Source organism: Sebastes fasciatus, chromosome 1 (assembly GCF_043250625.1).
Source record: "Sebastes fasciatus isolate fSebFas1 chromosome 1, fSebFas1.pri, whole genome shotgun sequence".
NCBI lineage: Eukaryota > Metazoa > Chordata > Actinopteri > Perciformes > Sebastidae > Sebastes > Sebastes fasciatus.
In genome coordinates this window covers 12,398,688-12,423,467 of record NC_133795.1, presented here as the reverse complement: position 1 = coordinate 12,423,467, position 24,780 = coordinate 12,398,688, and the positions used below count along the sequence as shown (strand labels likewise).

Here is a 24,780-nt window from a genome sequence, read left to right as displayed (position 1 = left end):
GGTTATTGTCACAGGACGTCGGCTTTTTGCCGGTGTGGATGTGGTTAAACAAAAACAACAGTGGGCGATCTGTCTGTGTGATGTGTGACTGAAATGATGCAGCTCCAATTTGACATTATGATGTCTTGAGTTTTACCAGTGTGTTTCTTACCAAGTAATATTTGTTGACATCGTGTCCTCCAAGATTTGAAAAAAATCAGATCTCTCCACCACAATGTCAGGTGTCCCAAAAGAAAACAGGAGACTTGTTATGTCTTCTTCTCTGTTCACTGTTGAACATCAAGGGGCATCATTCTGTTGGGTAAAAAACACTCCAGCACAGACACTCTTGAGAGGAATGATTCAAGTTGGTTTTTACTCTTTTTGTGTTGCACTGAGAATTGCAACAACCAGAGGTGTCATGCGTTTTATTTATGGTGGATGAAAAATTTAGTGGAAGATTAGTTTTCTGCAGAGTAATTACAAATTTGGGTGTCTTTCAAGTGACAAAAAAACATGAGAAATGACTGCCATGCGGCCACTAGAGCATCTTAACATTTAGTCCAGTCACGATGATTTAGCTCCCAGTCCCATATTTACAAGGTCAGTTAATCCACAAACTCAAAATGAATCACCCATCCAGCTCTGTCCACTCAGCAGTCACTCAGTTTCCCACAGCATGGATGAAGGAGGGCCAGCTCAAAAATATTGAGTAGATGTTACCAGATCAAAGATATTGACAGAAAACTGTGATAAACTAGTATGAATAATAAGAAGAATCTGGCTGTCTCTGTTTGGCATTTTAAGGACGCAACACCATCAGCTGATCCAGATCCAGCTGTGATCAGTCAGGGATACTAATCAGGTTAAATCAATAGTATTTTTCCCAACAGTTTAATCAAATTAACTCCAGTGTGGCTCTGCGGTAGAGATGACATCAGACACGTTGTAATCATTTGATGTACTACAACATGTTTGGATCCTTTAGTAGGTTGCGGTGTCTTTAATTCCATCAAATTAACATTGGATTTAGGTCTAGCTATCCTTTTTAGCACAGCTTTTTGAGTGACCTGAAAAGCAGCCTGCGTTAGTGGCCTCAATTTGCTTCAGCTGCAAAAAAAAAAAATGACAGAAAAAGAACTAGCAGGCTATGCTAACTCATAGCCATTTATGTCCATCTTCCCTCTCTTGCTCTCTCGTCCACTTTCACACACTCTACCTCCCTCTCCCTCCTGCTGGTATGCACTCACTCAAACTGTGTCTCATCGCATCTCATCACTCTCAGCGGCACTCTGCCCTCTCTGCTTGTCTCTGTCACACACGCACACACAAAAAGAAGTACACCAGCCCACAGCCATGTTGGATACTATTTGATCAAATCTGTGATCTTTGCACTTACCTCTCACGTGCATCATCTTGCGTCACCATTTGATTGCTTGTGTTAATTTTTCTTGGTTCGTTTGTTGACATTTCGCACTTTTTCTTGAGTTGTTGTTGTCTACTGTACATGATGACCTCTTTGACCTTAGATCAAGGTTATCTGCTTGTTTTAAAGGGCGGGTCCATCTGCTTTCTATTCCGTTTTTTTTCAAATGGAAACGCCCACTCAGACGTTAGAAAACAACAGTGATGTAGGTTTAAGCTAATTAAAAAGGTTATGAATAATGTGAATGCTAGCACTAACTGAGTCAACGTTAGCTGTGCTAAGTTTGGAAATAACTGAAAGGGTTAGTTGAGATTTTTTGAAGTATGATTGTGTGTATACTCCTGTGGTCTGCAAGGTAGGGATGCACCGATTCGACTTTTTCAGTCCCGATACCGATAGTGATTCCTGGGCTTTGGGTATCGGCCGATACCGAGTACCGATCCACTGTGTGGAAGTGAAATGGGATCATTCTAGGTGTAAGGCAACATCAGGGGGATTGACTTAAACATTGCTTTCCTAACTTTGTAAAACAAAATGTAAAAAAATAAATACATAGATAATATTTCACTGAATTGTGTTAAAGTAATAAATCGTACACCAGCAACTTGGTAAATAATCTTTAAAGGTATTACAATTCAAGTGTAAACATCTTTAATGCCGCAACAAATTGGTCAAAACTTAAACGGGAATTCAAATTTCAGTATATAATGTATATAGTATATAAACACAGAATTGAGTTGAACAGATCGATATCCGATCCGGTAAAGGTAAAAATCACTGTTTTCGTAAATGGAGTCTGGTGGCTTTGAAGGGAGCGATGTAACGGCTTCTGTTCCCTGTCTGAAAGGGCTGTCTGACGGCGAGATAAAGCAGCTCTAGACAGGAGCAGCAGCTACATTTAGAATATTTTCACCGATTTACTTTGCCGTCAGACAGCCCTTTCCAACGGGGAACTGAAGCCGTTATATTGCTCTCTTCAAAGCCACCAGACTCCCTTGACAAAAGTAGTAATTCTACCTCGCAGAACACGGGAGTTGCTGGTCTACCGCTGCCTCGATCGGTTAGTTTGTTTGTATTATTGTGGGACTTTTGGAGCCAAACTAACTTGGTGTCCACACAGAAGTACATTGCTTAGATTCCGTGCTGTTACACCTGTTTGCTTCTCCAAACTGGAAGAACGTTGACTGCCATCTACTGCAGCTAATACACGCTGCCTAAGGATATATGTACTTGTTGCAACGTCATTATGCAGAAACCTCCGTCAGGTCACGTGGGAAACATTTTTAGAAGTGCTTGAGAAAATAGCATTTTGATGCTAAAACATACGTACTACGATTTGAATACATAAGGAACACCACTGGGAAGCTGAAGAATGATATAAAAACAAAGTTATGTAACCCCCCGATACGTATGTTACGAATGCTTGCGTTACATGTGACATATTTTATGGAGAGAGAGACCAGAATATAACTTCCAAACCCCGGCAGCATTCCAAGGGCAGGTCATTTCTATTTTCTCTGTTTGCGCAGTGGCTTCATTTTAGAAGGACGATATATTGCAGAGGGCCATATATAATGTATAGAGCAGTCCTGTATTAAATATCTGCAGAGTCGGAGGTGTGTGTTCCACTGCTCAGTCAGGGGGGCTAGATTACACCATATTGCATCAATGAAGGGATGAGTGCGATATGGGGAAATGGGGAAAAAATCTCTCCCCTCTTGTGTTTCTGCAGAGAGTATGCCATGATGTTGTGAGTTCTCGGAGTGTGTGGGCTCAGTCGTAATTAATATTTAAGTGGATGCTTTAATGCTACTGCAGTAAATATGAGTTATTATGTTGGCGTCTTATAGAGAAGGTTAAAGACAAAAAAGTTGATGTCACTGGTGCTGAAGTTCAAGGATGAAAACATAAAAGGAAGCTTGTGATCGTGTATCAACAGACTGGAGGGGCAGAAAAGGATAAAGTAGCAGAAGTCTATATTTAAACGGCCTCACTAGAGAGATAAGATGTCGTCATTCCCCACAGTTGGAAACTGTGCCGGCAGAAGAAACCAAATCTTTTATATCTCTGTGTCCTTTTCCCACTTGTTCTCTATGAAGCTTTTTAGAAATAGATCACAGCTTTGCGTCTATTTACAATATTGTTGAAGAGCCTGCGCCTGTTTTTGATCTGACGATAGCTGTGGCAATTTTATGGACAGAGGCATTATGTTTTCAGGTTGTCTGTCCGTCCTTCCTTCCGTACATCTCACTTTTAAACTTGGCATAAACGTCCACTTGGACTCAAGAATGAAGATGACCTGAGAATTGGTGGTCACTGTGACCTCACCAATCACGTTTTTGGACAAGAATTCACATGCTAATTACGACAATTTCACACAAAAATGTCTAACAGGATAAAACGATGAAGTGATTTTGATGAGGACATTTTGTACAGACATGGATGTAAACTGACTGGTTGGCTGAGGCATACAACCGTGAGGCGGTAATTCTAGTTTATGTAGCACATTTCATTACACGTAATTTCAAAGTGCTTTACATTTAAAGACAAAATATACAAATGTAGGCATAAACATAAGAACATAGGTAGTATAAACAAGAATACAAGCATACACCCAACTACACAGCAATAAAACCCCAAAACATCAACACAATCAAATAGAAACCACTGCACATCACACACATGTAACCAACCTTACAAGAAACAAGTGTGTAATTAACCATAAGCCTGGGAGAATAGGAACGTTTTTAGTTTGCTTTTGAGTATGGAAACAGTTGAGATGGACCTCAAGTCATCAGGCAGCTTGTTCCAGAGAGCAGGACCACAGTAGCTGAAGGCACCCACACCAGACCTGGATGTAATTCTGGGTACAGCTAGAAGACCTACAGTATGCCTGATGATATAAGAGGTCTGATCGGGTTATAGTCAGTGAGCAATTTAGAAATGTACGGAGGAGTCAAAACATTAAGTGCTTGATAGAATATTAGATATTTGTTTATTTTAAGGCTGACAAAGTTAATGTGATAATAACGAGTTAGCGCAAATTTGTGTTAACGCCAATAATTTCTTTAACGCCTTAATGCAACTTGCAATTTTTATTTTGTAGCGGGCTCAGTTCTATGGGTACCCACGAGTCTCCCCTTTACAGACATGTCCACTTTATGATAATCACATGCAGTTTTGGGGCAAGTCATAGTCAAGTCAGCACACTGACACACTGACAGCTGTTGTTGCCTATTGGGCTTCAGTTTGCCATGTTATGATTTGAGCATATTTGTTATGCTAAATGCAGTACCTGTGAGGGTTTCTGGACAATATTTGTCATTGTTTTGTGTTGTTAATTGATTTCCAATAATAAATATATACATACATTTGCATAATGCAAGCATTTCCATGTTGATAAGAGTATTAAATACTTGACAAATCTCCCTTTAAGGTACATTTTGAACAGTTAAAACGTGATTAATCGTGATTAAATATTTGAATCAATTGACAGCCGTAGTTTATTTACCTTACAGGGCAGTTGGCAGGTGTAACCAGCAAACTGAATAATTTACATAATTATTTCGCTCTTTGTTTGCCAATGAGTTATTTGCACTTATGTAAAAATCCTATCCTGTGGGATAACAAACCAACTTTCCTTATTATAAGCTTGTTGAGATGCAAAAAAATCAACAAGAACATTGTAAGTAAACTGGATTATGCTAAGCAAAGTCTCTCTCAGTAATTTGTTTTGTAACTGCAGTGATTGCAATCGAGGATAATAGAACTGAATGAAAGAAATGTTTGTCATTCAAATTAAGTCGTGGCACAATTCGCACCCATCTGCTGATTACTCAATGCAACACTAACAGCCACAAAACAGCGTGAGCAAGTCAGTGTCACTATTGCAGTTCTTTCTCCTCGTTTTACTTGCTTTTCTCTCACTGGCTCTTACCTGTCAGACTGTCACATTTCAGCAGTCGTAAGCGCAAAACTAGCTGATTCTATCTTTACTTAAAACCAAAGACTTAGAGAGAGGTGGTGCTCCCCTCCCACTCCAAACATCCCACCTTTCCAGCTTGAAATCAAAGCAGTGCAGAGACACGAAGTAAGACACTTTTGACATCAATTAAACCCTCCTCTACGAGTCCAAAACCCAAGACCATCCACTCTAATTAAACCTTACGTCTCACTTCCCCCGGAGGTGGCAGGCTTAGGAATGGGTGCCAACCCCTCTTTTCACCTGCCTTGCAGCTAATAGCCATGCTAGCTGTGCTGCGCTGGGATACCAGGGTTGGCACAGCTTCAGGCTGGCAAAGGGGAGCTTTACCACAGAGGCTGTTGTAATTCTGCACACAACATGACGTGCCACTGTGGTTGGTGTGACGCTTGTTATCGCTGCAAAAAGAATCAGTTTAGTGCACCTACAAGTCAAGGATTTAGGGAGGAATTTACAACCCACTTGTCAAACAGAAGGATTCTGCAAAATTGTGGATTGTTAGTGATATTTTTGAACATTCACTGGCAGTTTTTTTCCATTGACTTCTCCTGCGGTGTTTGTGCATAAATATGGTTTAAGTGTAGGCAAGTAAAACACTTAGGGAAAGATAGCATTTAGTTTGAAAAGCACAGCTGAGCAGGTGATGTAATAGCATTTGCAGATCCTGGTCAGACATGGTGAAAGATACATTTTGTACAAAGTTTGCATACTGATTTGTCATGTTTATCTGCTGCCTATTTGTAATGCATGTCATGCATTTCAAATAAGCAACCGCTAAGGAGATTCTTCACACTCTGTGGCTTTCCACATTTTGTATTCTGCAAAGCTTAAACTCTGCAGAACCCCAAGCATAATTATGCACTTTTTCTAAAGATCTACTAATGACCATATAAACTTATGCAAAGCCACCTGAGGTCAACAAATGTATACCTGGGAGAAAGTACAATGATTCTCAGGTTTCCATTTCAATGCCAGCTGCAGTACAAAGGCTGTTGTGTGTATGAGTGTGCGTGTTTGATGGACTAAATTATAGTTTGGACTGCTTAAGGAAATGTCTAGTGATCAGTAGGGGTGGGGAAAAAAAGCTTATTCACCAATGTATCGCTGTTTTATCTTTTTACAAATTTGAAATAGATTTTTTAATGCCAGAAACAATATATTTCTTTATTTGAGTCTATGCGGAGGTAGAAGGAAGTTACCGCTTTTATTGTTGTAGTCTGAGTAACGTGACGTCATATCCGTTCCGTATCCGTCAACCGAAACAAACAGCAGTCTGCCGCATGGAGCCGAAACGAGAAAGCAGAAAAGGGCAAAGAGTCGGCGTGGATGCGACCTGCACTCTCACATGTTAAATCCAAAGTGGTAAACACTACACATGCAGTAAAGTATAGAAAACACTTTGAGTTTCACACTTTGCCAGGAAAAGCAGAGCTAGACATCACGGCTAAAGCTGCATGCTAACTCTGTCATGGACAGGAAATGTTATCGTATTGCGGTAACATGCGGTCAAGCCAGGCGTCACTCGCATCTCCGTGGTCAAATCGTCCGATGATTTTAACTGTAGAGCACCCATATACTGACATTTAAGTTAAATGCATTCAAACGGCCCCACTGGATCATGGATGTATAAAGAGAACGGGGCTAACGTTAAGAGCTAGCAATGGACTTGGTGAAGTTAGTGGAAGTATACATGTGTGATTATGTCCGGTTTTCAAAGTAAGGTGTTAACAAAGGGAACTGTATATACAAAATACATATATGGAGATAAGATTGATACATATCGAATCCGCACCCAAGTATCATGAGAGTATCGAATCAGGAGATAGGTGTATCGTCACAGCTCTATAGTGGTCAGTCCCTAACGTCCCTCTTCTTTGCACTGTAATTGCTGGAAGCACACATCCAGACTCAGCAAATGGAAAAAGGATTAAGATGCTTGTGTCAGGTCAGTGGTTACACTGTTTGTGGCCATCCATATACGTATAGCCTAAAGCGATCAACAGGCCAAATACCCAGAAGACTGAAACAAGTTTTAGTTAAGTCGGCACCTGGATTGAATTCCTGTGTGCAACAGCAATTATTTTGCCTTTGTCAGTAGAGTGATTGTCAGGAGACCTTTTCCTTTTCCAGCTGCTTTGGCTGAGAGAAGATCTGTTTTCTTTGAGGTGATTGTAACTCTAACCTAACAGAGTGTGAGAGCAAACAGCCACGAATAAAGGAGGCCACCAGAGTGTGAAATGTGTAACGATGGATCCATGTTAGGTTTATGTTTGTGTGTTCTTATGCAGTACGTCTGTGTGGGACAGCCAGTGCTGCTTTGTGTGCATCTGTATGAGCCGTGGATTGTATCTGATTGTAATGCAGAAGCCCTTTGAAGTGTAAGAAATGTTTGTTTCTGTCTGAGTGAAATGATTTCAGTCCCTTCAGTCAAATGTTGAATAGAGACTTTTTTACTTTAAATGAAATTCATCTATTCAGGCATATTGATGTCACTTTTTAGTTTGTACTGCTTTAGCTTTCTTCGGCTGGGAGGTTGGAGAAAATCTGCCACTTTTGCAACTTTATGTTGTTTAAACTTAGTGTGACACATTTGATTCAACTATTGAGCTTTGACTATATGTTTTGGAAGATATCAGACATAAAAATAATATTAAAAAGAAAAACAGATTCATTTGGAAATATTGACTTTTAGATTGCAGATGATTTTAGATAGCAGATGTTTTCTAATGTAGATGGAATGGGAGACAAATAAATGTCGATTTTGATTTATTTATGCACATTAGTTATCAATCATGGAGAAATCCACAGTATGTGTTCAAACTCTGACAATAAGGGCTTTTATCCTTTGAATTATTGTGAGAGTAAAAAGAGATGATGAAAATAAAATGGCATCAATGGTACTGGAACAAAATAACTCTTTCTTGGTGCCAAAGTCTGTTTAGTGCAGCAATGATTTAATTAAATTAATGTAATGTGTACAGCACTGACAGTGTTAAAAGAAGCTGCTCTTTTTTTATACTGTACACTGTGTTCTTTTTTTGTACTGTGCATGCATCCTTTATGTCTTTCGCTCTCTCTGCATCTGCCTTTTTTCGTCACCCTAATCCAACCCCCCACCTCTCGCCAACATCCACCTACCAACTGCATCTTCCTCCCTCTCCAGCGAGCCACCTCATAACAAGGCTGTTCCACACTCGGGCCTGCATTAAGATGCAGACCCCTCTCTCTCCTGCTCTTTCTCCATGGCCTTAATCCTTTCCTCCTCTCTGCTATGAATGATAGCCTCAGCAACTAGCCCCCCGTCTCTGGCAGGCACAGGCCCATTGCTAAACATAATGGTGAGAAAATGGCCGCAGTCAAAAGATGCGTCTCGGAGAGAGGAGGTCAAGCTGTCAGCTGTTCAATCATAACAGTGGGAGCGTAGACCTGGGAACCTGATGGAGAGGACAGGTTCTCAGGCTGGAGAATGTGAAGAGTTGGATGGAGATTGCAGATTTCCAGATATTTGACAGTTTTCTTTGGAGTGAGTGGATCCAGGTCTGCTGTTGGTTTCTGATCAGATGTGCGAGTCTGTACAGTATGTGCAAGATGTGTGTTCATTTGGGCCTGTTTACCTCAGCTGCCAGAAGCTCTCTGCATGTGTTTTTGTTTGTGTTCGTCTGCCATCTAATAATGATAAGACCACCTTCTTACTTCTTCACTCTGGCTTTAAAACTTAGCCCGGTAGAACCTAAAAATCGCAAGTTACTTTAATGCGATAAAGAAATTAATGGCGTTAAAACAAATGTATTATCGCGTTAACTTTGACAGCCCTAATAATTACTGAGACATTACGTGCAATAGTCCACCTTCCACCTTCTCTTCCCCTCTCGCTGTCCAGCCAGCGTCACTCTCTCAAACAGCGAGCGCCATGGTTTGGCTCTCATAACAGGTCGTGTGGGCTATAGCTCTATATTTAGTATACATATATAGGTATCGATGCTCACATCTTACTTTTGGCAAGAAAGTGTATTTTCCAAAATGTCAAACTATTCCTTTAAGTTACAATTAAAGTTCAAAGTCGAAACATTTTAAACTCAACAAGACATCTAAAATCATTTATTGTAGGAATTTTTGCTTCACGTGCTTTATGTGCGTCTCCTGCCAGTTTCCTAACACTGTGAGAGAATTGTTCTTTATTAGTGGTGAGACCACTTCCCAGCTGGACAGAGCCTCATTGAGATGCAAGGCTAGAGAACAGAGCAGAACAATGAAATTAGAGGACACAAGAACAAGCAGAGAGGAGGCCCACCTCTGTGTTCAATTTACTTGTTAAATCTACTCACAATGCCTCGGTAATCATCTCTCCCTCTCGCTTTCACACACACACACACATACACACGCACACACACATTGTGTTGAGATGGATTCTCTTAGATACTGTCTGTGAATGCTGCATAATAATGTTATCTGTGTTGCCTGTGCAATGCAGGTGGAGAACTTGTCTGACTGATAAAATACACTTTGTCAGATTCTGGCATTTTGTTTTGCTTTTTTTACCATTTATTACAGTAGTTCAATCAAAAATGAAAATGCAGTGCAAAGTGCAAACACTTTCACATATACTCTGATAAATCTTAGTCAAGATGAACTGGATCTTTTCTCTGAATTAGAAAAGGTGGGTGGTACATTTTTATGGTTTATGTTCACTTTCTCATTCTCCTCATTCACAGTAACCCATTTGTGGCATGCTGTTTTTCTTTCCTGGTCAAAGAATAAGGTATTGTGTTGTCAATTTTAATATTACTATCTGTATATTAAGAGAATACCTCAGTAGAAATGGTTTACGTGTAGTCTGTAAAGGTGCAAAATTCAGTAAAGTCACCAATAAAGATTTCTCGGGGAGTTAAATTGATGACATGTAAGTCACAGTATAACTTTGATATGTGCTATTAATCAGGGTTGTCAATTACTTAAAACAATTTAATCATGATTAATCGCATGATTATCCATAGTTAATCATGATTAGCGCATATTTTTTGTGTTCAAAATTTACCTTAAAGGGAGATTTTGTTATGTATTTTATACTCAAATATGCTTGCTTTTTGCAAATGTATGTATATATTTATTATTGTAAATCAGTTAACAACACAAAACAATGACAAATATCGTCCAGAAACCCTCACAGGTACTGCATTTAGCATAAAAAATATGCTCAAATCATAACATGTCAAACTGCAGCCCAACAGGCAACAACAGCTGTCAGTGTGTCAGTGTGCTGACTTGACTATGACTTGCCCCAAACTGTATGTGATTATCATAAAGTGGGCATGTCTGTAAAGAGGAGACTCGTGGGTACCCATAGAACCCATTTTCATTCACATATCTTGAGATCAGAGATCAAGGGACCCTTCGAAAATGGCCATGACAGTTTTTCCTCACCAAAAGTTTGCATAACTTTGGATTGTTATTCTCGACAAGCCAGTATGACATGGTTGGTACCAATGGATTATTTAATGTCGTATGATACCAGTCTCTCCACTCTAGCTTTAAAACTGAGCCCGCTGAGCCCTCTGTAAGATCTATTGTGTTAATGCGTTAAAGAAATTAGTGGCATTAAAACAAATTTGCATTAACGCATTATTATCGCTTTAACTTTGACAGCCCTGCTGTTAATACGATCAGTAAAACCCATCACAAGAGTATCATTTCACAAACAGTAAGCATTTAATCCCATATTGTAAACACTCTGACAATGTGTCTGCCAAACTTTTAAACACACACACACACACACACACACACGCACACACCCCTCACAGATACACTAGGAAAAAATTTTGGGCTGTGCTCAAAATTATCCCTCAGTGACCGGTAAAATGCTTTTAAACACTTTCATGGCTCTCTTACTGCTCGCCATGGCCCACAGAAATAACCACTCTCTCTCTCTCTCTCTTCATCTCTCTCTCTCACTCTGTGCATGTTTGTGGGACCGCATAATGATACAGTCTGTACACTATATTTTAATAATATAAATAAATATATGAATATAAACATAATGCAATAACTGTGTAGTTACACTGTTACTGCATATCTATTACTGCTGCAAGCAACAAGCATATCCTCACACCAAATTAGACTGAATAACTAAGAAGCTGCAACTTAATTAAGCACTGGTCCAATATAATAATAAAGACACAGCGGCTCTTAAGCAATAACAGAACCTGCCAGCTACTTTATCATGTCTTAGTACTTTGATTTGTTCAAGGTAATGAATGAGTAATTTCCTTTTTACAGTTTATTTCCCTCTGGGCACATCTGTTTCTATTTCTTTGTATTTTCTGTTGTTAAAGTTTGAGTTGTATGCAGACGTTTCTGACCTTCAAAGGTGGCTTTCACTGCCCAACAAATGCAACAAATCACTTCCTGTTCATTGCTGTTCAGAACAACATATTGTGTACAACCTTCAGCATTAGCAAGTAGCAAAAACAGTAGTGTATTTATATGAAAATGTCACAGATTATTACTTTACAGCCAAATAGAGTGCGTGCCCGGGTAAGCCTGGGTGCATAATTGCATTGTTACAGTGGGCTGATTTTCTCTCACAAATTGTATATTAACTGATACGGCATGCGCCACAGGAGAAATAACACAGTGTGGCACAAATTAATGACACTGGAAAGACTGAAGGAACCAAGCTGCAAAAGAATACAGAGAGAATTTAGTTTCTCTCACTAATTGCCCGACATGATGCTGAATTCGATTGCTCTCTGCTGTTTGCTGTTACACCAGAACTCAACTAATAGATAGACGGTGTTCGTTTTGTCCAGTCTTCATTTGGGCTTTGATTAGTTTGTGCAGCTCTCGAGAGCGATTTATTGTCTCATCACTGATTGAAACAATAGTGCGTGTGGAGATGGCCAGTTTGATAATGATTTGTTAAGTATTTGTATGTGAGAGTCTTTGCAAATACTTTGGCTGTATGAAAGTATGCACAATGCGTATGAGCTGGTATGGTGGGATTTGTATGATTACTACACAAAAGGGAGACTTTCCCAGTCTGTAAATACTTTTAAACCCAGTTTTACAGCTTTTTATGTTCACTGCTTTATGCTTTTATTCTTTATTTATTATTTCTATGCTAATGTATCTATCTGCGTTCAGTTTATTTTGATTTTTGAATTCTTCTTTGCATTTGTGAAGCACTTTGATATGCCCCGTGTTTGAGATATAAATAAAACCTGCCATGGCTTTCGATATGAGTTGTTTTGGAGTAATTACTGGAGTCCTCTGCAGCACAGACCTGTAGGTGACTCATAAAGGATATCACACAGTGAAAAACACGAAAGGAGGAAAGTGAGGATCGTGGAGATAAACAGACAGACAGCAAAACTGCCAGGTTCAGATCCTCGCTCCAGGAAAACAAATGAGCAACAATGATGAGTGCTAAATCTCCAGAGACACAAACCTAATGTGGTGTATTAATAAATCTATACATTATGCCTTTGATCTGTAACTACACAGAGAGAACTTGTTTGCCCACACAAGTGATGTCAAGTTCTCATCCTCTCACGTATTGTTCTCTGTCACTGTCAATCAAGGCTTCTCTGGCTTTTCTTCTCTTTACAGTGACTTTTTGTACTCACCTACCAAAGTATCATTTCATGAGATTAAGCTGGTGCCCCTTTAAATTAGTGTTAAAGTAAATCAAGGTTCATTATAAGCTTCAACTGTCTAGCAGTGTTTACATACTGTATACTAATATGCATACATTGTGTGTGTGTCTATGTGCAGGATTTAACTTAACCTCTTTACACATCATTACTGTATTACTTTGTTGACGATGAAAACAAAGGCAGACTGTAACAAAGATACCAGAGGCCTATGCGGTTGTCAGTGTGTTGTATTGACCATTTTTGCATTGACATGGGACATAATAATTTCCATGATGTGGAAATCATGCTAATGGATTGGCTTTACAGATGGCAATGTTGGTCTGTGGTTGGTCGGTCGCTCCACCACTTTGGTCTGGACAGAAATATCTCAACATCTATTTGATGGATTGCCATAAAGCACAGATATCAGTGCTGGCCAGAAGATGGATCCTAATGTGATCCTCTGACTTTTAATCTAGCTACTCCAACAGCTCACAGTTTTCACTTATCCTGTGAAATATATCACCATCTACTCGATGGACTGGCACAACATTTTGTACAGACATTTTTGGATCCTCATGACAATCATTTGTGGCATTACAGTAGTGCAAATTAACACATGTGCTAATGGTAACATGCCAAACTAAGATGGTGATAGACATTATACAGTATCTGCTTAACATCATCATTTTTGAGCATTTTAGCATGCTGACATGAACATTTATCTCAAAGCATTGCACTGAAGTACAGCCTCATGGAGCTGATGTGGCTATAGACTTGTTATATAAAGGAAACTTCAATGGTGCTTCTTTATCATCTAGTTTTGGAAATGGATCAAATTTATCCTCAAATGCACTGTTGTAAAAGAGGAAAGCTTACATGTACTCCTCTCTAACCAGCCGTCAACATGCCGCTCATTCCCACTTTAAAGGACACAATATGGCTTTAATATTAAGCTTTGTGATGTGGCCTTAAAATGTCTTCATACATAATGCACACCATACCTTCTCAGTAACCCCAACATTGACTCTTACTTTGTAACCTTAGCCTTGCATCACTCAGTGTTTATCCAGTCACAGAAGATTAACAAGGTTATATATGTCAGTCAAATGATGAGCAAGTCTTGAGTGAATGGCCTGAAGCGACCTTGGCTTATCTGAGGAGAGTAAAGCTAATTATACCATCCTTTTTATGCAGCGTCACAGCAGCTTAGCACCGGAGAGCTAATTCATGCTAACCTTCCTCGCTCACTCTCGTCCGGCTGAGTCATTGACGACTTGTCAGTGCATTTGAGAAGTTGTGAAGGGAGGAATAAGCCCTCTTGGCACCAGAGCACTTATCATATTACACCAGCTTTTTACAGCACCAATGACAAATGGGAGCAATAAGGAGAAATATCTCAATACAATATTTTCTGATTTTTGTCTCAAAGCAATCAACTTTTTGTTTGATAGGAATCATATTTGGCTTGATACATTACTTGTGCCTGTGCATGCCATTTGTTGTTGTGATAACAATAAAGTGATATATAGACTGTTGGTTGTTATATTGGATGAATAAATCAGCTCAAATGTGGTTTGTTCTGTCGGGGCTATGTGCACGCCGTCATTTTTCATTTAACAATATATTAAAGAGGCCCTATTATTCTTATTTTCAGGTGCATACTTTTACTTACTATCTTGGGTTTCTACTAGAACATGTTTACATTCATAAATGTTCAAAAAAATCTTTATTTTTCTCATTCCAGCTGTGCTGCAGCACCTCTCTTCACCCTCTGTCTGAAACACTCTGTTTGAGCTCCTGCCCTCCTGCCCCCTCCGCCCAAAAATCACAGTCTGCTCTGATTGGTCAGCTGACAACACTCTGTTGTGATTGGTTGACCGAACCAAACTCTTCGGACTCCGCTCCAGCTCCGCTCTAACTAGCTTTGTTTGAGGGCATGCCAAACTAGCTGATAGGCAGGTATTATGCAAATGTGTTACTTGGTGACATCACCATGTTACGGAAGAAAAGGCGGGACTTAAAGCAAGGCGTTTCAGGCAGTTCAGGAGCTGTGTTTCTGTGGGGGAGAGTAACTCCCTTTGGCGTTGATTTTTTAGTCTTTGTAACTTTGCAGACCTTTTTACATGCTCAAAAAAATATATAACTAACATACTAAAGGAAAGGGAAAAAGCACAGAAGCATAATATATCCTCTTTAAACACTGTGAAAACAAAGCAGAGTGGAAAAGAGCACATATTCATGAATACACTGACAACTTGTAGAAACTGTTGTCAATGGAGATGATAGTATTTATCGGTGGAAGCAGTAAGGAGACCATGACCAGAGTTGGGTTAAGGCTCTCAACAGTGACAGTGTAAGAGGCCAGACATATAACGGGAGGATAAATGTTGTCACAGAGAAAAGCCAAACCTTACAGTGAATTCTAAAAAAGGATAACTATTGAACTGATGCCAGAGTTAGAGCTATGTGTTTGTTAAAATCCGACCTGCCACATTCTGCACTGAGGCAGGAGAAGAAATGATTCATCTAACAGCATTCTCCACAGTAATAAGCACTTGACCGCAACTCTTACAGTCAAAGTCAATCTGACAAAGATTTAGAAAGTCATGACCTTTACCTGGTAGTTTCTTCTCATTTTCTCTGCTCCATTTGGTTTCAGGACAACTTTATTAGAGCTCATATTGACAACTGATGCTGCTGTACTAGGAAGTGCTATTTCCATGCCTTTGTGCCGGCGATAGCCGTGGCCTGAGGCATTATGTTTGTGGGCATTCTTGTTTTTTGAATAATTCAGTTCATAGCATGAATAGAATATATATTCTATTCCCCACACTTTCCAGAATACATCACCTGCTGAACTACGACAGGAACAGAATAAAACAGGTTCGCAAAACATCCCAATTACTGAACAGATGATGGAACAAAGTGCTACTGCCGATAGTGTCAGTATATTACCTTGAGTTTTTTTTTGTGTTTTATCATTTATTCAAAAAGACTCATATGACACTTGCACTTTATTTCTGTTAGAAGGTTTCCACAACACAAAGCCAAACCAGCAGTCTATGTCTTATAATTTACATTTAAGTATTAAAGTGTTACATTTAAGGCAAAGTCTTGCCATGCCTTAGTCCGAATGAGTCCAAATGTGATCTTGTAGTTTTTTGTATCAGAATAAACAGCAGGTACAGAACAAAAACAGACAAAAAAGGTAATTTGAAGGAGATTTATACAAGACAAGCAATTGTTTTTTATGTGTTTGTGCAGAATAGAGCCTACCTCAGGTAGTTTCTCAGTTTTCTCATTCTCATTTTCACCCCCTTCTGTTTTATGCTTTATCGTCACTATATCATACTGCACATCATCCTTCACATCACAAAATCAAAATACACCCTCCCCTCCTTAAGCCAAGGAGGTTATGTTTTTGGTTTGTTTGTCTTGGTTGTCTGCAGGATTATGAAAAAAATACAGGTCCAGCTTTCATGAAACTTGGTGGAAGGGTGTAGCATGGGCCAAGGAAGAACCCATTAAACTGTGGAGCGGATCCTAATCACGGGGCGGATACACTAATTATTTTTCACTTCCATTAACATTGCGAGATAGGGCATGGCCTTGGCGGAGGTCTGCGCTCTCCGAGTGCCCTTCAAAGTTTTCAAGTGGACATGAATGAAACATACTTTATACACCCAGTTGCTGTTTATTAGCAAAAACAAATGCAGTTGAATACAACACTCCTGCAATAAATTCTGTCTTCTAAATTATTTAGTCTCCCCTCCTTGGTGTAAATTGGGTGGACAAAATAATAGAAACACCTATCTCTGTATAATGCAATACAATTCAACAACAACAACACAAACTACATCCTTCAAAATGATCGTACAATTGAATCAACAAAAAACATAATTGTGATTAATCGCATGATTGTCCATAGTAAATTGCGATTAATAGCAAATGAATCACACATTTTTTATCTCAATCAATGTACCTTAAAGGAAGATTTGTCAAGTATTTCATACTCCTGTCAACATGGGAGTGGGCAAATATGCTTGTATGACATGGTGCCAATCGTTTCCTTGTGTTTTCTAGTTTCATATGATGCCAGTACCTTCACTCTAGCTTTAAAACTGAGCCCGCTACAACCTCAGAAAGATTGGGTAGCGGCCGAGCTAAATCGCGAGCTGCGTTAATGCATTAAAGAAATAAGTGGCGTTAAAACAAATTTGATTTAACGCGTTATTATCGCGTTAATTTTGACAGCGCTAATTATAACCATCATGACGGTAGAATTTATTGCAGCATTAAAACTGCATTTATTTTAGCTTGGGGGCCCTAATATATCAGCAATTATCAATGAGTGCACATGCCTCAAAATGTCTACATTGACTTGTTGCCTTTGCATTTGAGAGACAAGAAACATGCCATTAACTGTGCTGTCATGCAATCATCTGCACACTAAATAGCATATTATATGTGTGGGAGAAGAGAATATCACTACTGAGCATATCATTAACCTTTCAAGTGCTGCACGATCCATGCTTTATGTTTTGTGACAATAACAATGCACCCTGGTCGCTGTAATTTTAAACAGGCTCCATTGATCTCTGTGATACAGAGACCCATTTAATGAATCACTCTGGTAAACATGTATCCATTCTTTCTGCATAATGACTGTGAGACGTTTTGCAATAGTATTAATGTCATGTCAGTGTGTTCTTTGTTGCTATCTCATATGAATCAAGTAACCTCCATATTAAATGCACATGACCTGATTTATTTTTCATTGTATGTGTGGGCTTTGCAGGCGTACCAGCTGCATACAGCCAGCTTCAATCTGGCTCATGTAAGTTAATGCCATTACAGGGCAGATTATAATGAAATCGTGAACATGAGCTTTTGTTTATACAATGAAATAAAAAACAGACAAATGGCTTTCAGGACAAAAGGGTTTTAATCTTTATAAATGCCTGTGTGCTTACGCTGAATCATTCTGCATTACACGTCATGGGAATACATTTAAAATGGGACAGGAATAATGCAATGTAAGATGTAGTGCTTGCTGCATGACTGTTGGTCCCTATCTGTCTGGCCACCAGTCATGATGCCCCGTGTCCCGTCAATGGCGTCTGACATTGTTCGCCGACTGTGACAGGGCAACAAAGAAAGAGGGAGAGATTGGTTGGGTGGAATGATGCTAAATCACAAGCGTGGTGAATCAATTGACTTCAGAAGGGGAGCGACGGCGAATCCACTACAGCACTTAGTGTGAATAACAGCTTGAATTGACTGAGCTCTTTGCCTTGGGGGGTCTTGTGTGCATACGGGTGGTGTGTGTATACAATGATTTGTGTTTTTGTGTCAGTTTTATGTTTATCTGGTGTGTGTTTTGTATCTCTAAACAGGACTTCTAGTCTACAGCCATGCTAACGGCTCTGCGAGGCTCTATTTAGACACAGCGGTGCTGTGAGATAAATGCCAAAGTCTGCATGCTGACATGCTCACAGTGACAATGCTAGCATGCTGCTGTTTTGCATGCATAATGTTTACCGTGTTCACCATCTTAGTTTAACATGATAGCACGCTAACATTTACTAATTCTGCACTAAACACAACGTTCAGCCAGTAGGAAACTCCGGGTCTGAGTAGTGAAGCCAAAAAAGGAAGTGGAAAGAGAAGGGAAGAGATAATGAGCCTACTTCTCACTTGATTTATTACCTCAGTAAACATTGTAAACTTGAGTTTATGGTCTCAATCGCTAGTTTCAAGTCTTCTTCAATACAGCATGATGTTCACTTAGTTAATCATGGTCCCATTTAGAGTCAAATAGACCTTAAAGCAGGGTATGCTTTAGGGCGTGGCTACCTTGTGATTGACAGGTTGCTACCACGGCGTTGTCCAGTCTGGAAGTTGTCCCTGTTTTCATCTTAGAACTTTAATCCTTTCACAGTGTGTTTTCAGTTCATGAAAGTTCATTATAACCATTTTGGTTGCCTAAAAATATCTTATTCAGCGTTCAGTGGTGCTTAGCTCCACCCTCTCCTGTCACCTCTGGTTGCAAATAACCGAGATGGCGACGGCCAAAATGCCAAACTCAGGGCTTCAAAACGTCAGTCCACAAACCAATGAGTGATGTCACGTTGACTACGTCCACTTGTTATATACAGTTTGCATTCAGCTGAGGCTGATGGGATGAATGTCATTGGTTTTCATGTTATCTGGTCATAAACCAGTATTGGACAAATCAAAACCAGATGACCTGATGGAATAGAATAAAACGGAAAAACGTATAGAATATTTTGCTGGCGAATAAAGTGGAAAAGAGACACACACAAAGAAACACCTGTGCCTGCTCAGTGGAATACCTTTACAAGAGAGTACCACCTATAACAGGATGGTCATGGTTGCCCTAAGGCTGTTTTATACCGACAGATGTGTCTTCCTCTTCCTGTGGTGACAATACTTATCCTGAAGTGAATTCCCCTCTCATGTAATCTTGACCTGTGGTCTTTGGCTACAGAAGCCCACACTGCCTCAAGTTAGTGGATGCAGTATAAAATGTTGTGTAGGAATAGAATATAACTTTGTCGTTCGACCGTCACAAGTGGAGCATTATTGTAAGTGCCCAACAGCAGGGTAGTGGCCAATAAGTTCGTCGCATTGAATCCCCAAAGTGAATGTTTCAATTAACTGAGCCATGCAGACAATGTGGTGCGGTGGAATTTTAAGCTAATTTTAATGATATCATTAGCCTGATGGATGGCCAATATGACAAGTTAATAAAGTATACTGGAATTTGTTTTTAATTAGGAACTCCATAAAGGATGTTGGATTTTGTTAAGCTGGTTTAAGAGAATCAATGCATCCTCATACAGAGGCGGTTCGTGGATATACACCGAGTCTTGCAGGGCTTGAAGTAGTAATGTGCCGGACAGTCTCGAAACATTAGGTCACCCCGGTTGCTCTAAGATCAATGACCCGAGCGGTAATCACCTCTCCCAGACTGCTGGGCTTAGTGCTTTAGTCAATCCACTAACTTATTTAACATCTCACAGGTCATGTCGTGTGACCAAGGTCATGAGCAGAATTCACACTTCCTGACATTGCAAGTAAATAAATGCGACTTAGTCTCCTTAGCCATCTGGACACCCACTGTGTGTGTCAAAGATGCTGTAAGAGATGGTTGACCTTCACAACGGCAGTACACTCTGCACTTGTCCGGGGCCGTTTGCCGGCCACCGGTCCATGCATATTGCATGCAAAACTCCACTCGACCTCTTCGGAAGTACAGCAGAAAGTATACTCCTTCTGACACACCTCCTCAAATGAAGCATATTTTGATGCTTTCGTGTCTAAAGCTTATTCGTACATGTCGCCTTTGTGCGATTGATTGCCGTCTTCGCTGTTCTTAAGCGACAGAGCAGATCTAGGCCTTGAGTTCCTCATGCTTTAAATAGGCCAACTGATGACCTAATTGCTCGCACTGCTGTCAGTGGAAATGGGACCGGTGCTCCGATGAGCAGAGGAGGAAATATAAATGATGCTTAAAGATGAAGAAGACAAGTAATGGATGAAGAGAAGTGATGAAGTCCTCCACGGAGGAGAATAGAGACAGAGGTGTGGGGTGCAGTGGGTGGCTGTCTCGGTTATCTTGACGGTGGAAAACTGCCACACATGGTCACTGTGTTCACACATACGGATGTGCACACACACGGCCAGAAATAGCCGGGCTATTTCGACGCCACCTCGGTAAAATTGACTAGCGGAGGAAACCGTTCTCCTGTTAATCTGCAGTCCTGACAGAACGACAGGTTTTGTTAGGCAGAGAAAATGGAAAGATATGTGAGAGCATGATGGTGAACTGGTGCCCTTCTGGTGATGGACAGGCAGAGTCTACAGTGTGTGTGGGTGTCTGTGGGTGAGAGGAAGAGATGTGCACTTGCATGTTTACATGCGTCCTTGCCTGGATGCATGTGCATATGTGTCTGACTGTTGAGCTTTTGACCCGTCTGTCCCAATTTGGCTGATAGGAAGCTATCAAATGTGGATTATTTTGAAGTGGAAAGCTTTGATTTGCTCAAATCCATGCTCTGTTCTGAGCGAGCTAATGCCAGGGTGCTCCGAGGTCAGCTTCTGTCTCTTTTAATGCTATTGCTTTATTCCCCCTTTGTTCTCTCTGCTGCACTCTCTCTCTGCTTTTCTCCCTCTCCTCTCCCTTTCTCTGCCCCCTCACCCCTCTTTTTCCCCCCCTTCCTCCTGCAGCTGCAACTGTCCTTGTTTTTGACCTATATAATGACCTGGACCATGTCCTGACAACACAAGGAACCATCAGATTTTAGTTTCTACACTATAGCTCCACTCTGCCATCGGCAATGCGCTGCTGAACATGTGGGAGTTGTATGGTTTAACAAGACTGCATTTCGTCATTGTTGACTCACAGCAAGACCGAAACATTGATGTGTTTTATGAACTGCTGATTCTTAAATATAGGTTTGATTCGGGTCAAAATTTTCCTTCCAAAAACTGTCCCCGAAATGAAAGTTTGAAAATGATTCACCTGTCATCTTGGAGTTGTTTCAGCTCTGCTGCTCTAGCATTTAAAAATGGCAATAGGAGGATTATCGTGGCAGTGACAGTTGCTTAAGAGAATATATAAACTGTTAACACTGATGTGACTCACTTTTTCTTCTGCAGGATAACCATGCACTAGCTTGCATGAACAACCGCCATACCTGGGGACATTTATGTTAAATATCCCCCAAAAAAAAGAAAAACTCTGGAGATTCTTAACTGAGGCTCACCTACTTTTTAGTCCTGTCTAGCTGATCTATTACAGCGGATCAGTTTGTTCCAATTTGAAAATGATTAAAGGCAGAATAATTTCTCCAGGAGGAAAATAACACACTCAAAGCAAACTCTGTATAACAACAGAAGAGGAAGCACTTAAGTTCTCAGCGTGACATCTGCAATAGGATTAGCAAATTGCAGACAGTCTGACATTTGAACCCGGGGTAAAGCTAGCTGCTGAAGCTAGGCCGTTGATATTCGGTAGTGATGGGGTCCTGACAGTGCCTCTTGGTATTATTATAAATGTTTATGCTGCACCAACAGTATCCCTGCAAGAGCTTGTGTCACGTTTTTTACGATGAGGGCAGATTTAAGAAGGATTGGCGGTTAATCCTTCAGGGGTTGCCCATGCCGGGAGATAATAGCTCACTTCAGTCGCAGCACTGACGCTACAGACTTTGAGGTAGAAATCTGTACTGGTGATGTGTAGAAGAAATGTTAATGACCAGGTAGTGATGTTGTGTAAAGACTTAACGGAATAATGGCTCACTCGAATTAGTGCACATGCACACACACTTTCTGATGGATAATAAACATTGTCAAAGCATTTGCGTAAATTAGATTCAGCGCACGAACTGTAACAATTTATTCGGTTTACACCCCAGGATTTTTGTTTTAATATTTCAGAAGAAGGAAGACGTTTCACTTTCATGGTTTAATCCCAGAATATCAGATCTTTTCATCTTCTGGCCTTTCAAAAATGCCCGTGAGACTTGAGTGTTTACTGTTTGTCTCAGAGACAAAAGCGTCTCAGCCTAACCATGAATGTGCAAAGCGCTTTGCTGCAGAGTATGGCAGATAAAAGTGTGTGATTGTTGCACTGTTATTGCATTCTGAGGAGGCTCTTCCTTGCTGGATAAATATCAGACTATTGTGTAGCTGTTTTCTATGATCTCTTGCACTGGAACATTTGAAATGTCAAACACATGACGTTTTATAAGCTGCTAAAAATAGCAAAGGTAGTTTTATTCGGATGCTTTTAGCTTACTCCACAAAATTCCAAAAATCCATTTGTCTGATAAGCCTGACCTCATTCGCCCTCCGTTGTCTACTCATAAGTACACCAGCTGTAGCACTTGCTAGCCAAAACGGTATTCAAGCTGACCAGAAACTTATCTGAGCACAGAGTTCGGTCAGTGAGAGGCTCATTCAGCTCATTAGAATACTCTGCTACTACTGCAGCAGCAGGGCTGCGATGTACGCATGTGAGTCAACTTCATTTAGGTCATCAAGTTCTGACTAAACTTGGTGACGTATGATGTTTATTTATGGAACATTGTTGAGGTTTAAATGTGGCTGAGGAACGAGGCAGTGACATCATTGGCCTTTTCAACCTGAATAATTTTATGTTTGATTAATGCAACCCGCAGTATCATGTCAAAGCCCACCTGTCCACAAGAGGAAAGCATGTCAGTGGCATGAATATTACACGCGTGTATGACGGTGCAGTACCAACAGGGGGCAACACAACCACTCACTTAGGTTTAGGCAACAAAACCACTTAGTTAGGTTTAGGAAAAATGTCATGGTTGGGCTTAAAATAAGTACATAAACTATAGGGATGACCCGAATGCTTCGAAGCTTCCACCGTTGCCATGGTATTCGACCTCCAAATCAGTATTTGAATGCTTAATTTTTAAATGTATATATATATATAAGTATGTAATGATAATGTATAAATTCCCAAATAGTCCATGAAATACGGTATAATCCCACAACATTATTCATATTCAATATTATTATTATTAGTTATTCTCAAACAGATGAGTGTAAAGGTGCGTGTGTGTACAGTAGTGCGTCAGCGGCACTGAAACGGGGGAGGTGGAGACAGACATTGTTGCGCGTATTGGACAGCCCTAGTAAACTAAGTACAATGCGTACAGAAAAAAAGTTACATCAGTACAGAAAGCACGTCACAAACTTCACTTACAAGACAAAACACCGGTCTCGAACGCCGATCTTCTGGTTGAAAGTCTGGGTTTGTTGGACCCATCCACCTCCCCTCCTGCCCACCATAAGCAGTCTTACTCACTTTTTATGCTCCATCACTAGCTCTGAGCGGAGCATATTTACGCGGATGCATTTACATCGCAGTCAGTACAGAATATGGCGTACAAGACACGGCAAAAGCAAGTGTTCTTAATTCATGCTTTTGCCTTGCGCATTATCGTGTCATAAATATTTAATCGGGATTAATCGCATGATTGTCCATAGTTAATTGCAATTAATCACAAATTAATCTCACAATTTTTATCTCTTCAAAATGTGCCTTAAAGGTAGATTTTGTCAAATATTTAATGCTCAAATATGCTGCTTTATGCAAATGTATGTATATATTTATTTTTGAAAATCAATTAACGACACAAAACAATGACAAATATTGTCCAGAAACCCTCACAGGTACGGCATTTAGCATAAAAAATATGCTTAAATCATAAGACAGCCCGACAGGCAACGACAGCTGTCAGTGTGTCAGTGTGCTGACTTGACTATGACTTGCCCCAGACTGCATGTGATTATCATAGTGGGCATGTCTGTTAAGGGGAGACTCGTTGGTACCCACAGAACCCATTTTCATTCACATATCTTGAGGTCAGAGGTCAAGAGACCCCTTTGAAAATGACCATGCCAGTTTTTCCTCGCCAAAATAAGTTTGGTGCTTATTTAACGTCCTTCGCAACAAGCTAGTATGACATGGTATCCATTGGTTGGTACCAATGGATTCCTTTGTTTTTTTAGTTTAGTACGATGCCAGCATCTTTACTTCTTCACTCTAGTTTTAAAACTGAGCCCGCTACAACCTCCGAAAGATGGATTGCATTAATGCATTAAAGAAATTAGTGGCGTTAAAACAAATTTGTGTTAACGCGTTATTATCACATTAACTTTGACAGCCCTAATATATATATATATGCACTGAC

General features: G+C 40.1%; 1 protein-coding gene across 10 annotated transcripts in view; it reads left to right on the top strand.

Annotated features, from left to right (window-relative positions):
• dlgap4b (discs, large (Drosophila) homolog-associated protein 4b) overlaps nt 1–24,780 on the top strand; it is a 202,040-nt gene that overhangs the window by 63,245 nt on the left and 114,015 nt on the right. The gene's annotated exons all lie outside the window — the stretch shown is intronic.